Genomic DNA, 13,652 nt, shown 5'->3' with positions numbered 1-13,652 from the left:
ATTATAGAGCTAAAGCCAATATTATCTTCAAGAGTAAATGTGTGTATGTGTGTATACTTGAGAGAGAGAGGGTGGGGAGAAGGCAGACAGGCTGTATATCTGTATATTTAGGTCTAAATCATCTTCGGTCATACAAACTGAGCAAATTAACACCAATGCGTTGGGTCTTTACTAAAAAACACAATGGTTGCGGTTGCTCTCTGAATTACTAATGCCCTGAAACTGCCTGAAAGTCATTTGGATATGCTTGCTGATAATACTCTTGATGAGGAATAGAATTTATTTTTTGCTTGAGAGCTAATTAATGTAATCTTTAAAATATATAAATCCCATGGTGAGCCCAAATAATTATAATTGAAATGTGGACCTTGCCAAAACTGAGAAAATTAAAATGCAAACAAAATCTGTTAATATATCTAAATTAAAAAAAAACAAAAAGGAAAGAAAACCAATTAACTTCTGGAAACAAGGTTTGATATTTAGAATGAGGAGATTAAATTATGCAGATATCAAATTAACACTTGGAATGAAGATGGTGTTGCCCAGCTGCCTTTCAAAGCTTTGCCTTGCACAGACTAAAGTTGCTAGGGAGCAGGGAAGTGAGCTGTTTAAAAGGCCACAGTTGTGTTCCCTAAATGGTCCACACAGGGATCATAAAAATTCCTGATGGAATACTTTAGCAGCATGGAGGTAATTGGAAGGAAGGCATGGGGCTAGTAATTAAATCACAAATCTTTTCTGGGGAAATTATATGTAGATACACATATAGAGAGACATATATAAATAAATAGATGAGCTAAACAATATATACAGGTATGTACATATATATTATACAACACCTAGTTAGTCATTTTGGTCATTTCAGCAAACAGCTGAGCAACTCCATCAGAAAAAAGAAAAACATTGGAGGTATGGGGCTTAGAGTACAGTTGTACGGGCTTCCCTGGTGGTGCAGTGGTTAAGAATCTGCCTGCCAGTGCAGGGGACACGGGTTCAAGCCCTGGTCTGGGAAGATCCCACGTGCCGCGGAGCACCTAAGCCCGTGCTCCACAACTACTGAAGCCCACGTGCCACAACTACTGAAGCCCGCACGCCTAGAGCCCGTGCTCCGAAACAAAGAGAAGCCACCACAATGAGAAGCCTGCACACAACAACGAAGAGTAGCCCCCGCTCGCCGCAACTAGAGAAAGCCCGCACGTAGCAACGAAGACCCAATGCAGCCAAAAAATAAATAAATTTATAAAAACAAATACAATTGTAAAACTTTCAGAATATACATTATCATATAACACGTGTACATCTGGTGCATTTCAGCAATTTAGTAGGAAAAACAAAATGGCCAAATTAGTTTTTTTGTTTTGTTTTATACCTGAACTGACCAACCAGCTCAATCCAGGTCCTCTGGTAGTTCCATGTTATTACTACATTTAGGAAATCAGATAAATGTGTCTTTGGTTCTTAGGGATATTTCTATGTGTTTCTCACTTTTCAAACAGCTGTTTTTAGCATTGTGTAGGTACTGTCACAGCCTCTTCCACTGCATTATTATAAAGAGTTCACGGTAGGAGTCATTTCTGTAGACACAGTACCATAAAGAGGTTACGGTATATCAGTGTGGATGGATCTGTTCTTACCTCATTAGCCAGCCAGACAGAAGTAATTTTGAATATCAGATCTGGACCCTGGGGGAATTCTTGTCCTTTTCTAAGACAAGCTGTAGAATGTGTACCCTGCTGCACAACCTTGAGATGACCATTAAAGTTCAGAACTCCATCATGGGTACCATCACCAAATGGCCATATTAATAAGACGCCTGAGAGAGCAGAGATGAGAATGCTTTCAGAGACTTATAACTAGCACTGACAGGAACACAAGACCTTCATCTTATTCTGATTATTCTGGCTTCTTAGCCCAGAGGAAAGAAAACGAGTCAGAAAAACAAAAGGTTTGTGGAATTAGTTTGGTGTCCTGTCTATTTCCCAAGGGAACAGAAGAGCAGAGAACGGGGAAGAAAGCAGAGGGAGAATGATTTCTTACCAAGTACTGTATTTGAAAAGCAAACTGGTAAGATGAACAGTTAATGAACGCATCAGCTCATTTAGCAAATATATTTTCTTTCATTAATCATTTAGCAATATTAAGCATTGTAGGCTTGGAGTTAACTAGGATGAGCTAACTCAGAGAAGGCCCCTGCTTCAATAGAACTGCAGCCTAGTGTGGCGTGCAGACCTTCATTGAATAGTTACTCTGATGATAAGCCAGGTCTATGGACATGCATTTGGAAGGAAGCAGATGAAGAATGGGGGTGAACAAAGTAATACAGTGTTTGGAATATGGCTATATTAAATCGTACTCTAAATTGGAATGACCGCCTACCTAAATCATTCTTTTATATAATCGTATCTGCCAAAACTTTTGTAATACCCCATCTCTGGTATCTGCAAAGCTCTTTTTACACTTAACAGCAAAACTCTCATTCTTGGCAGCAATTTGGATCTTAGAATGGTAAACCCAGCGAGTATGGTACATCTCTTTAAGATATGCTACAACATAATTTTAGAGAGGGATACTTTGTAAATGAATTATGCATACTTTGGTACTGTTAATGCAAATATCCATAAGATTTTTAACTTTCAAAATTATTGTTAAAGATTTTTTCCCATAAAGTTTCCCTAATTTGATACCAATGGCATTTTTTACAGAACTAAAACAAATCTTAAAATTTGTATGGAGACATGGGGGACCCTGAATGGCCAACGCACTCTTGAGGGAGGGGGGTGGAGCTGGGGGAATTGGACTCCCTGATTTCAGACTGTACTGCAGGGCTGCAGTGATCAGGACAGTGTGGTGCTGGCACGGGAAGAGAAATATAGATCAATGGAGCAGGATAGAAAGCCCAGAGATAAACCCGCGCACCTATGGTCAACTAATCTATGACAAAGGAGGCACGGATACACGATGGAGAAGAGACAGCCTCTTCAATAAGTGGTGCTGGGAAAACTGGACAGCTACATGTAAAAGAATGAAATTAGAACACTCCCTAACACCATACACAAAAATAAACTCAAAATGGATTAAAGACCTAAATGTAAGACTGGACACTATAAAACTCTTAGAGGAAAACATAGGAAGAACACTCTTTGACGTAAATCACAGCAAGATCTTTTTCGATCCACCTCCTAGAGTAATGGAAATAAAAACAAAAATAAACAAATGGGATCTAATGAAACTTCAAAGCTTTTGCACAGCAAAGGAAACTACAAACAAGACGAAAAGACAACCCTCAGGATGGGAGAAAATATTTGCAAACGAATCAACGGACAAAGGATTAATCTCCAAAATATATAAACAGCTCATGCAGCTCAATATTAAAGAAACAAACAACCCCATCCAAAAATGGGCAGAAGACCTAAATAGACATTTCTCCAAAGAAGACATACAGTTGGCCAAGAAGCACATGAAAAGCTGTGCAACATCACTAATTATTAGAGAAATGCAAATCAAAACTACAATGAGGTATCACCTCACACCAGTTAGAACGGGCATCATCAGAAAATCTACAAACAACACATACTGGAGAGGGTGTGGAGAAAAGGGAACCCTCTTGCCCTGTTGGTGGGAATGTAAATTGATACAGCCACTATGGAGAACACTATGGAGGTTTCTTAACAAACTAAAAATAGAATTGCCATATGACCCAGCAATCCCACTACTGGGCACATACCCAGAGAAAACCGTAATTCAAAAAGACACATGCACCCCAATGTTCACTGCAGCACTATTTACAATAGCCAGGTCATGGAAGCAACGTAAACGCCCATCGACAGATGAATGGATAAAGAAGATGTGGTACATATATACAACGGACTATTACTCAGCCATAAAAAGGAACGAAATTGGGTCATTTTTAGAGACGTGGATGAATCTAGAGACTGTCCTACAGAGTGAAGTAAGTCAGAAAGAGAAAAACAAATATCTTATATTAATGCATATATGTGGAACCTAGAAAAATGGTGCAGATGAACCGGTTAGCAGGGCAGAAGTTGAGACACATGTAGAGAACAGATGTATGGACACCAAGGGGGGAAAGCGGCAGGGGTGGTGGTGGTGGTGGTGGTGGTGGTGGGATGAATTGGGAGATTGGGATTGACATATATACACTCATATGTATAAAATGGATAACTAATAAGAACCTGCTGTATTAAAAAAAAATTCAAAAATTCAAAAAAAAAGAGAAAGTTTCCTGAATTTGATATCAGTCTAAAAGACCTTATTCTCTGGGCTAGAAATGAGGATATGCATGTTTGTGCAGCTGCTGATTATTATTTTGCAATTTTGCAGTTTGTACAAAACTGATCTGTTTTTTGATGGAGCTGGTGTGGCAGGTAAAAAACTGAGTCCATGTGTTCATGTGTCCTGGAAAGGTAAAAAGAACTTTATTTAGTTTACTTATTTCTACTGGCTAGTGGAAATTTATCTTAATTCATTCACTTTCTTCCCTCTATCCTTGTTCTTTCAGGGTTCAGTCTAATTACAGGAAGATTATATACTGTCTATGCAAGTTGGCGTCTTCTAAGTTGTCTTTATTCCCATCTGTTCATTGGTCCCCATGAGTCATAGCTAAGTCCCACTCCCAGCTACAGGCCATCTTCAGTTTGGTTCTTTCTACACTACTGTGGATGCATGGAAATTATCTTCTTGTTCTTTTCCACCTTTGGGCACAGTTACTCTGTGAGCTCTCAGTCCCATCAGCCTGGACACCCGGTGCAGATATTTCTAAATCTCTTTATGCTTGCCGCCTCGCTACAGTGTTCTGGAAAAGGGAGTGCAGCTTCCCTGTGCTCTTGGATCTCAAATTTATCAGGATTTCCCCTCACACCCCACCTTCAAGATGAGGCTGAACTTGGTAGAAATGTAAGGCTCAAGTCTAACCTTTCTGAGGGATCCAACACTGACTATATTTAGTCAATGTTTTTCATGGAGGTTTCCTGCAATCCCATTAATCTGGAGTATCTTTTCTAGTCTTGGGGTGGAAAGCTTTGCTCTGAACCATTATATAATCTTTCTGCCATGAATCCGCTTATTAAAAGTTCTTCTCAGCTCCTTTTGCAACAACCATTTTTTTGAGATATAGTTGCTCTGTTTTCTAGTTTCCTGAATGGGACAAGGATCGCCAAGGATCACAGATCACTGAATATGCCACTGAATTAATAGCATAAAGCCTTATGTTAATATATTTGTGGTGCTTTTTTTTTTTTGAAGATTAGTGAGTGATTCAAGCCTCAAGCAAAGCAACAAACAACGGTTTTGTCTGGGTCTTGAAAGAGTCTCAGTGTTCTGGAAAGAGAGATCCCACTCAGATAACAGGTACTTCATATTTTCACAGAGAGCTGTAGGATTGTATGCTTATCCATGTCAATATTTCCTGTAGGCTTCATCATCTTTTGATGGAGGAGGGCATTACTATGGATTAAAAGGTTTATTGGAGTTTAGATTTTTAGAACATTCCAGAAGTGAGTGAGCCACAAACAACTTTTTTAGAAATTGTTTTTGTTCTCAGTATATGCTTTCCAAAGTAAAATATTCTCTGATTTTTTTTCTTTCTCAGATAGAATAGAAAACTGATACCAGTGTGTGTGTGTGTGTGTGTGTGTGTGTGTGTGTGTGTGTGTGTATACCACTGATTCAGTTATCACCCTCCAGTGTTGCTGGTTTTTTTTTAACGTCTTTATTGGAGTATAACTGCTTTACAATGGTTTTTTAGTTTCTGCTTTATAACAAAGTGAATCAGTTATACATATGTTCCCATATCTCTTCCCTCTTGCGTCTCCCTCCCTACCTCCCTCCCTATCCCACCCCTCTAGGTGGTCACAAAGCACCGAGCTGATCTCCCTGTGCTATGCGGCTGCTTCCCACTAGCTATCTACCTTACGTTTGGTAGTGTATATATGTCCGTGCCACTCTCTCACTTTGTCACAGCTTACCCTTCCCCCTCCCCGTATCCTCAAGTCCATTCTTTAGTAGGTCTGTGTCTTTATTCCCGTCTTACCCCTAGGTTCTTCATGACCTTTTTTTTTTTTTCCCCTCAGGGTATATGCCCAGGAGTGGGATTGCTGGGTCGTATGGTAGTTCTATTTTAGTTTTTTAAGGAACCTCCATACTGTTCTCCATAGTGGCTGTATCAATTTACATTCCCACCAACAGTGCAAGAGTGTTCCCTTTTCTCCACACCCTCTCCAGCATTTATTGTTTCTAGATTTTTTGATGATGCCCATTCTGACCGGTGTGAGATGATATCTCATTGTAGTTTTGATTTGCATTTCTCTAGGGTTTTTGACTTCTTGGTCTGTTCATGACCCTCATACCCTGTCAGAATCTCAGGAATTAAGCTTACATGAATGCAATTATTTCTTCTCTACAAAAGGAGGCGTAAATTGATGTTTTCTTTCAGATAATGCCCCTTGGAAATCCAAACAGGATATGTTTCTTTCCCTTTTGTGGTGAGTGAGTTGTATGAAATCTTATTGCTGTGTATACAATATTTATTTACAATGGCACCATACCTCTCCATTTATTTATTTTTTAAAATTTATTTGTTTACTTTTGGCTTAGTTGGGTCTTTGTTGCTGTGTGCAGGCTTTCTTTAGTTGCGGCGAGCGGGGGGGGGTACTCTTCATTGCGGTGCGTAGGCTTCTCATTGCGGTGGCTTCTCGTTGCAGAGCGCAGGCTCTATGTGTGCGGGCTTCAGTAGTTGTGGCACGTGGGCTCAGTAGTTGTGGCTCTTGGGCTCTAGAGTGCAGGCTCAGTAGTTGTGGTGCACAAGCTTAGTTGCTCCGTGGCATGTGGGATCTTCCCAGGCCAGTATTCGAACCTGTGTCCCCTGCGTTGGCAGGCGGATTCTTAACCACTGTGCCACCAGGGAAGTCCCCTATCCATTTACTTTTATTAAAGCATGATATGGAGGAATAGCGCTGGACTCGTTTCCAGAATTTCTAGGTGTGTATCCCCAGTTCTGCCTACCCATTAGCAGTGTGATTGTGTTCATATTTACCACATTCACAACCTCATTTTTCTCATTTTTAAAATGGAAGTAATTTTCCACCCCATCTGACAAGGCTTTTGCATATTTGTTGTTATTGCTAAATATTTTGCCTTAAATAGTTCTTAATCTTTCCATTTATAAGATAGAAATATTCTCTCATTGTTGATTCTGAGTTTTCCTTAGACTAGGATAATACATAGTATGGAAAAGACTCTCAAGTTCAGTATAATCTTCGTAAAGCTCCAGTCAACCTAGACATTCCCATAGTAAAGGTTTTCTTTGGTGAGTGTGGAGGGAAGTCAGCATGATGGCACTGAGGTTTGGTAAGAAGGTCAAGGAAAATGGCTGTGGCTGAATTCCTGAGCAGACAAAATTGCCAAATCTTTGTAAGTCTCCTTCCATACATTTACTTGAATGGGAAGGAAGCTGTTTTTCTTCATCAGTCTAATGACGTTCAGCCTCATTGCCCAACTTGGTGAGCCAAATTCATGGTGATAAAGGCATTGCATGATGATGATGAGATCTTGGGGTGATAAGAGCGATGAAATGATGAGAGGTATTATATTCTCTATGTAAAGTAGTCTGAGCTCTTAGATTTGCTAGATTTTTGTGTGTTTATGTTCATAGTATTTTAGAAAGACAAGTGTCCAATAAATAAAATGTTAGAATGTAGATTTCACCTATTTGAGGAGAATATATATGGTCCTTGTGCAATTTCAAAACTGAAGTACATTCCAGATGAATCATCAACAGCCTGTTCTGCTGTAGTAATAGTACTAGTTGTTGATACAGCTGAAATGAGAGGACCAGCTGGGCTTTCACACGCCTGCTTTCTCCAGGCTAGGGGACTACCCTGTGTAAGAGGCTCCATTTAGTAATGTGTTGCTATTCACTTGCTAGGTCAGTGATTGTTTTCCATGTTAGTTTGTGCTACATGTTTTGCTTGGTGAGCCTGAAATTCATCAGAAAATAAGAGAAAGTTCAGGAGAAGAGGAGAGAGAACAAACAAGTTGAAGCTTGTGTTGTTTTAGGAGCACAGTGATTCAATATTAGGCATTTTGTTTGAATTCCTGTGTATTATGCTTCAGTGAGTCAAGGTGGAAGTAGTTTACAGCTGAATTTGGAAATAAAGGGATGTTTTGTTGATTACATGCTCATCCGTTGTACAGTATATTTTATTGATACCCAATGTAATATCTCCTGGTGATGAAAATTATATCTAATTTAAAAGAAAAATAAACAGCAGCAGCATATAGTGTGAACTCACTCTAAATTGCTGCTCAGCTTCTCATAAACAATTAAACATGGTCTCTCCTTCGATTCTTTATAGCCAATGCACTTAAAAAAAATTTTTTGGCACATCCCACAGTTTGATAACATTCAGTATCCTTACTGAAATGTTGAAAGGATTTTAGTCCATCTTGAATTAAAAACCAAATGTAAGATAGAAGATTGAAATACAAGCTGATGCTAGAGAGACCTGAAGCTCTTGCAAACATCATATTTCTATTTTATATAGGAGAGTGTTTCTCAACCATGAATGATTTACCACCCTCCTCCCAGGGGAACATTTGGCAATGTCTGGTTACTCTTTTAGTTGTCACAACTGGGAGGTGCTACTGGCATCTGGTGGGTAGATGCCTGGATACTGCTAAACATTCTACAATGCATAGGATCCCTCTCACCCCCTCCCTCCTCCCACCCCTCATTCACAACAAGAATTATCTGGGTCAGAATGTCAATGGTGCCAGATGTCTGTCCTGACTTAGGACAGACATCTGATGAGATATTAGGATTTTTGAGGAAGAAATTTTCCTAACATTTAAAAAATGAAATCATCTATGGATGAGGGCACTGCTGCTTTGAGTTCAAAGACACAGACTTCTCATCTGAATTCAGGGAGTTATAACTTCATGAATACCCTCAGCAAATATTCTCTTCTTACACAATCTAGATTCTGTGAAGAGAAGTCACCATTCCTATATGGGAAAAAATGATACAGGTTCCACTAAAAATCCATTAGAATGAAGAGATTATCATAGCCTTAGGTTAAATCATAAGACATTTCTGTTTCTGTAGGTCAAAATTATCAAGTAAATAATATCATAGGGTTCAACTCTGTACTATGACATCTGTTGTCAGATGATCATGATCTGAAAGAAGGTCCCATTTGGGAGAGAGATGTCAGGATGCCTCTTCAATGTGCCTTGCTTGTATTTCAACCTATTGCAATAATTATGGCTAGAATCTGGTAACATTTGTGGTATCTTAATAATTAATGACACACTGTTCAAAATGCATTTTTGTAATAACTTTTGCCAACATAATTTCGGTTGACATACATTTTTGAGATAACAAAATTGCTATTGCTTGGAAATTTTGAGAATATCTGTGTCAGGCTGGTTTGGGAATTTTAAAAGTCACTCTAAGAATTAAGGAAATAAGAGGTTTAATGTAGCAATTAGGGGTTAAAATGGGAATTAGGAGTGTGAAGGCCTGGAAGTATATAGCTGAAGGATCAGAGAAACAGCCACTGTGACATCAGTCTGAAAGCTTGGAATGAGTGAAAAAGCTGCCAATCCTGGGAAGTCCTAGAAACTTCAAATACCACACAGTTGGAGTTTGCAGAGTGGTCTGGAACTAGATGCCTGCCCCTCTGATTGTCATGATGTATTGAGCAATAATAGCTTCTTTATCGTTTCTACTTTCCAACATTCGCAAGAGTTCCTCTCACTGGTAAACCATAGCCTGGGTCTATAGCGTGAAGTTGATTCTGAGAAACATAGTTCCCAGACATAGGAGGGACTGGAAGCAGTGAGGCCAAGTTGACCACCACCAATTCAACACAATGAAAATCTCCTCCTTGATGGATTGCTCACACTCATCATTGAGGGTAGGTGAGAATGGGCAACTTAAAGTTTCTCAAGATTTCACAGAGTTATAACTGCATTTTCATAAGGACAAGAAAGGATGGGCAGCCAAAGCCTCTGTAGAATTCACAGTGATATAATTGCCTGATCATAAAAAGTCATCAACATTAAAATAAAGGCCATGAAGAAAGATAAACAAGGATACTATATAATGATAAAAGGGTCAATACAAGAGGAGGATATTCTACTTGTTAACATATATGCACCCAATATAGGAGCACCTGAATACATAAAACGAATACTAACAGACATAAAAGGAGAAATTGATGGGAATACAATAAAAGTAGGGGACTTTAACACCCCACTCACATCAATGGACAGATCTTATAGACAGAAAGTCAATAAGGCAGCAATCTAAATGACACAGTAGAACAGTTGGACTTAATTGATATTTTTAGGATGTTACATCCAGGAAAAAAAAAAAAGCAAAAACCAGAATACACATTCTTTTCAAGTGCAATTGGAACATTCTCTAGGATAGACCATGTTCTAGGGCACAAAACAAGGCTCAACAAATTTAAGAGGATAGAAATTATTTCAAGCATCTTTTCTGAACACAAAGGCATGAAACTAGAAATCAACCACAGAAAGAGAAATGAGAAAAAAAAAGATTATGTGGAGACTAAACAACACGCTACTAAAAAACAAATGGGTCAATGATGAAATCAAAGAGGAAATTAAAAAATACCTTGAGACAAATGACAATGAAAATACAACCATGCAAAATCTATGGGAGGCACCAAAAGCAGTCCTTAGAGGGAAGTTCATAGCAATACATGCCTTTCTCAAAAAACAAGAAAAATCTCAGACAACCTAACCTACCACCTCAAAGAATTAGTAAAAGAAGAACAAACGAAACCTAAAGTCAGTAGAAGGAAGGAAACAATACAGATCAGGAAATAGAGACTGAAAAACAATAGAAAATCCATAAAATTAAGAGCTGGTTCTTTGAAAGGGTGAACCAAAGGGTAAATCAACAAATCTCTGGCCAGGCTCACCAAGAAGAGATGACCCAGATAAACAAAATAAGAAATGAAAGGTGAGAAATAACTACTGACACCCTAGAAATACAGAAAAACATAAGCTAATACTATGAACAATTATATGCCAACAAATTGGACAACCTAGAAGAAATGGACAAGTTTCTAGAAACAGACAGCCCACCAAAACTGAACCAAGAAGAAATAGATAATTGGAACAGACTGATCACTAGAAGTGAAATAGAATCTGTAATAATTTAAAAAACAAAACCAAAAAAACACCTTCCTGCAAACAAGAGTCCAGGACCATAGGCTTCACTGGGCAGTTCTACCAAACATACAAAGAAGAACTTATACCAATTCTTCTCAAACTCTCCCAAAAGACTGAAGAGGCAGGAACACTCCCAAAGTATTCTGTGAAGCCACCATCACCCTGTTATCAAAACCAGACACCTTTTTCTTGCTCCCCAGCCATCTTGGCGGCTCCAGTTGGTTGGGGGAGTTCCACACCTAAGGCAGGAAGATCGTGGCCACAAAGAAGATGAAAAAGTCACTGGAGTCAATCAGCTCTAGGCTCCAACTCATTATGAAAAGTGGAAAGTACCTGCTGGGGTAGAAGCAGACTCTGAAAATGATCAGACAAGGCAAAGCAAAACTTGTCATCCTCGCCAACAACTTCCCAGCCTTGAGGAATCTGAAATAGAGTATTATGCCATGTTGGCCAAAACTGGTGTCCATCACCACAGTGGCAGTAACATTGGGCACAGAATGTGGAAAACACTACAGAGTATGCACTGGCTATGATTGATCCAGGTGATTCTGATATCATTAGAAGCATGGCAGAAAAGACTGGTGAATAGTAAATCATGCACAATTTTTCTTTAATAAAACTGTCCAGAGCTTGTTTAAAAACAAAACAAAACAAAACAAATACACCACCAAAAAAGAAAATTTCAGGCCAATATCTTTGATGACTATAGATGTAAAAATTCTCAACAAAATATTAGCAAACCGAACCCAACAACAGTTAAAAAAGATCATACACCATGATCAAGTTGAATTCATCCTAGGGTCACAAGGATGATTCAACATATGCAAATAAATCAACGTGATACACTAGATCAACAAAAGACAAAAGCCACACAATCATCTCAATAGATGCAGAAAAAGCATTTGATAAAACTAAACATCCATTCATGATAAAAACTCTTGCCAGAGTGGGTATAGAGGGAACATACCTCAACATACTAAGAGCTATCTATAACAGACCCACAGCCAACACAATACTCAGTGGCGAAAAGCTGAAAGCCTTCCCACTAAACTCTGGAAGAAGACAAGGATTCCTACTCTCACGATTTCTGTTCAACCAAGCATTGGAAGTCCTAGCCACAAAAATCAGGCAAGAAAAAGAAATAAAAGGTATCCAGGTTGGAAGGGAAGAGGTAAAATTGTCATTATACGTAGATGACATGATGCTCTATATAGAAAACCCTAAAGACTCCACACAAAACCTATTATAACTGATAAACAAATTCAGCAAGGTAGCAGGATACAAGATTAACATACAGAAATTGGTTGCATTTCTTTACACTAACAATGAAATATCAGAAAGGGAAAGTAAAAAAACAAATCCTTTTAAAAATTGCATCAAAAAAATAAAATACTTGGGAATAAACCTGAGCAAGAAGGTGAAAGACTTATATGCTGACAACTTTAAAACATTGATAAAGGAAACTGAAGATGATTCAAAGAAATGGAAAGATATCCCATGCTCTTTGATTGGAAGAATTAATATTGTTAAAATGGCCTTACTACCCAAAGCAATGTACAGATTTAATATGATCCCTATCAAATTACCCATGACATTTTTCACAGAACTAGAACAAATAATCCTAAAATTTATATGGAACCATAAAAGACCCAGAATTGCCAAAATAATCCTGAGGAAAAAGAACAAAGCTGGAGGCATAACCCTCCGAGACTTCGGACAATACTGCAAAGCTACAGTAATCAAAACAGCATGGTATTGGCACAAAAACAGACATATGGATCAATGGAACAGAATAGAGAACCCAGAAATAAACCCATACACCCATGGTTAATTAATCTTTGACAAAGGAGGCAAGAGTATACTATGGAGAAAAGACAGTCTCTTCAGCAAGCAGTGTTGGGAAAGCTGGACAGCCACATGTAAATCAGTAAAGTTAGAACACTCCCTCACACCATACACAAAAATAAACTCACAGTGGCTTAAAGACTTAAGTAGAAGGCATGACATCTAGAAGAGTCCTAGAAGAGAACATAGGCAAAACATTCTCTTACATAAATCGTATCAATGTTTTCTTAGGTCAGTCTCCCAAGGCAATAGAAATAAAAGCAAAAATAAACAAATGGGACCTAATCAAACTCACAGGCTTTTGCCCAGCAAAGGAAACCATAAAAAGTGAAATACAGCCTACAGAATGCGAGAAAATATTTGCAAATGATGCAAGCAACAAAGGCTTAATTTCCAAAATATACAAACAGGTCATACAGCTCAATTAAAAAAAAAAGCCCAATCAAAAAATGGGTAGAAGACCTAAATAGACACTTCTCCCAAGAAGGCACGCAGATGGCTAATAGGCACATGGAAAGATACTCAGTGTTCCTAATTATTAGAGAAATACAAATCAAAATTAAAATGAGGTCTCACCTCACACT

General features: G+C 38.5%; 1 pseudogene; it reads left to right on the top strand.

The window, feature by feature from the left end:
- Positions 1–11,481: 11,481 nt before the first annotated feature.
- Positions 11,482–11,948, top strand: LOC111170777 (large ribosomal subunit protein eL30 pseudogene; annotated as a pseudogene).
- Positions 11,949–13,652: the final 1,704 nt, after the last annotated feature.

The sequence above is a fragment of the Delphinapterus leucas genome, chromosome X (assembly GCF_059928025.1).
Source record: "Delphinapterus leucas isolate spDelLeu-1000000601 "Yukka" chromosome X, BTC_Dleu_Yukka2, whole genome shotgun sequence".
Lineage (NCBI taxonomy): Eukaryota > Metazoa > Chordata > Mammalia > Artiodactyla > Monodontidae > Delphinapterus > Delphinapterus leucas.
Note: the sequence above shows the minus strand (reverse complement) of the source record. Positions and strands in the feature narration are given on the sequence as shown.